This window comes from Pseudophryne corroboree, chromosome 3 (assembly GCF_028390025.1).
Source record: "Pseudophryne corroboree isolate aPseCor3 chromosome 3, aPseCor3.hap2, whole genome shotgun sequence".
In the NCBI taxonomy this organism is placed as follows: domain Eukaryota; kingdom Metazoa; phylum Chordata; class Amphibia; order Anura; family Myobatrachidae; genus Pseudophryne; species Pseudophryne corroboree.
Window position 1 is genome coordinate 428,560,505 of NC_086446.1, and position 3,063 is coordinate 428,563,567.

A 3,063-nucleotide genomic window follows, 5' to 3' on the forward strand; every position below is an offset into this window, starting at 1 on the left:
CTTGAAAAAAACGCCTACGGGCGTTGAAACGTCGGAATGGAATTATGCTCACTATGATGCACCTTTTTGCACTTTGAATAAATAAGCTGCTGTTTTCAAAAAGCCGTGGAGTGCCGCCTGGTCCCTGCCTATATAAATATATATAAATAAATAAATATATATATATATATATATATATATATATATATATATATAAATAAAAAATATATATATATAAATATATAAATATATATATATATATATATATATATATATATATTTATTTATTTATATATTACCCGGTGGAACGCACACTTCCGGTGCATGACACGCATGACGTCTCGCGGATATAGTTTGGTGATGTGTTTCCGGTCCGTGAGACGCATGGTGCGTCCCGGACTATGGTGTGTAGCGGCGGTGGCGGTGTCGAATGCCGGGCACTCGCCTGCAGTTACGCGCAGGTGGGTAATGTTACCTAAAGATGTGGGGTGCCAACTCTGGTTTGACTTTGCGGGAATTTGATGACAGCGTGCAGCGGATGTGACGTTGTTGTTCATTTCCGGCCGCCTGGGTTTAAATCTTCCGTCGTTCAGACTACATGTGTAGAACCAGGTGCCCTCTGACTGTGTGAACATCGTAGTGTAAGTACCCACCGCTTAGGGGTTATCGACCCTGTCTGTACTGTTATTTTATTAGTGATTGATATTGGTACTGCATACTATTTATTTCAGTGATCATGTTTTGATATGTTGTGGAATCGAATAGTGGCACACCTGGACTCACTTAGACTGGAATGACTGCTGGCATATTGTGAGTAGTTGGTGTTTATCACTCTCACATGTTAAATTAGTATATCTGTAGTCTCCACTCTCACTTTTTCCCCCTTTTGTGTTTATAGGATGACACTTGTGAATTATATTATATTGGAAGCCTACTCACATTTACCTGTGACGGTACAATTGCTGAGTACGTAGGTATTTATATATACATGTTTGTTGAGCTAAACAACATTGGTTTTGCTAATTAAATATTTGCTGATATTTTGTACACATTGGTTTTTTAGGATTTGAGCAACATACCAGCTGAGTGGATAGATATTATCGGGATCTTTTTCCCTTAAGTGAGGCCTCAACGTAAGCCTTCGCTTGTTTTGGTATATGGAGTCACTGTGGTGGTCACTGTAGTAGGATATTATCCACTGGGCGTTTGGTTTACTTTATTTATTTATTATTTTTTAATTTATTTTGTTTCATTAATTTATTTTATTTATTTTGTTTAATCTTATTTGATACACACACGGTGTAAGTTGCCGTGTGTTAGTTAGTATATGATCTAAGCGCAACAGTGGGGCCTGGGAGGCATTAAGAGTGGTCCTATGTTCTCTCTTTTTTCTAGATCTCTATTGAGGACACTATGTATATACCTTGAAAAATGAAATATGATGTGAATGTTTACCGATCCTGCCTATCTTGAGAAAGACCCGGTCAAGGGGTCGAAACGTCGATCAAAGGCGAATTGGTGCAACTGACTATTAAAATCATGAATGTTTTATGCTATTTAATTGTATATGTTATTTACTAGTGAGTGCCCCCTCCACTTTTGTGGAACCCCTGCTATGTATTTGTGGCTGACTGAGTCAGTTCCACTGGGTGCACCCTGAACATGTTTCTATGTATTTTTTGATGTGAGTGCGGATCTCCAATGATATATATATAAATATATATATATATAAATAAATAAATATATATATATATATATATATAAATAATATATATATATATAAATATATAGGAAATGGATATTGGCGGCACTCACGGTCTTTACATGAACATCAAGAAATGAAATGAATCAGATCTGTGTTGCTTAACGTTTCGGTCTTTATTCGACCGTCATCAGAAGTCACAATGAATTATTACAAAATCTTACCTTTATACAAACAGAGTATCACCACACGTGCAGCGTCCCCGCATCTCACGGAGACTCATTTCCGGTTGCGTCATTCCCCATAGACAACCTTGTCATACCGGTGTGCGTGTATCCCATCACCATGGTAACAAATATACAAAAGGTGGATCCCGTGATCCGGGCAATAACACTGTTCGAAAAGGAGCAAATGAAATACATATATAGCAGCTGGGGACATACATAATATATGAAAACAAATATATCATGAGGCGTGCATGAACTGCGTATAAACAACCTTGAATCCACTTTGCCTATGTTATCAAGGTACAAATCATATTATAAGCAGCAAATATACTAGAAAATTTTTATACAAAACAAGCCAGAGAGAGGGTTTCATTTAACCCATTGGGTGACACCGTATTCAACCGGTGTATCCAGCGGGCTTCTTTCTGTAAGAGGACTCTATGCCTATCTCCTCCCCGTTTGGAGAATGGGACCTGCTCTAACATTTTATAGCGTAAGGTGGCCAAACCATGCTGATATTGTTTAAAATGTTTAGCCACTGGCTGGTCAATGTGTTTTCCCTCTAAAATTTGCTTGATTGCACTTCTATGCTGTGACATTCTCTCTTTAAATTGACAAGTAGTTTTGCCTATGTAGAGGAGCCCACAGGGACACCGGATGCAATAAATGACAAATTTACTAGTGCAGGTTAAAACCTGCCTAATCATGATTTTATGACCATTGTGTGGATGTAGTATATAATCACCAGTCTCCAAATAGAGACAGGTGGTGCAACCCGTGCATTTATAATTGCCGGGTTTCTTGGAAAGAAAAGTAGCCATAGGGGGGACAGAGAATGAGGAGACAGCATTATGTACTACCTTATCCCTGATATTACTACCCCTCCTGTAGCATGGAAGATACCTACTGGTTTTGAGGCTAGACATATCTGGATCTGACTGTATTATTGGCCAGATACTTTTGGCTGTATCTGTCAGGTTTTGACTAGCAGTGGTAAAACTAGTGACACATACAACTGCATTAGATGCTCCCTTGTTTTGTATGGTCTTTTTTCTAGGAATTTTAGGTTCCAATAGTGCCCTTGCTCTAGCTGTCTGTAAAAGTTTGTTACTATAGCCTCTTTCCAAAAATTTCATGGTCATCAAATCCATCTGC

At 38.3% G+C, this 3,063-nt stretch overlaps 1 long non-coding RNA gene across 1 annotated transcript; it reads left to right on the forward strand.

Annotated features, from left to right (window-relative positions):
• The first annotated feature begins 877 nt into the window (after window positions 1-877).
• LOC135057859 (uncharacterized) lies at window positions 878-1,585 on the forward strand. The gene is made up of 3 exons (XR_010244422.1): window positions 878-945; window positions 1,043-1,112; window positions 1,375-1,585. It is a non-coding gene; the product is annotated as an uncharacterized LOC135057859 (long non-coding RNA).
• The last annotated feature ends 1,478 nt before the right edge of the window (window positions 1,586-3,063 follow it).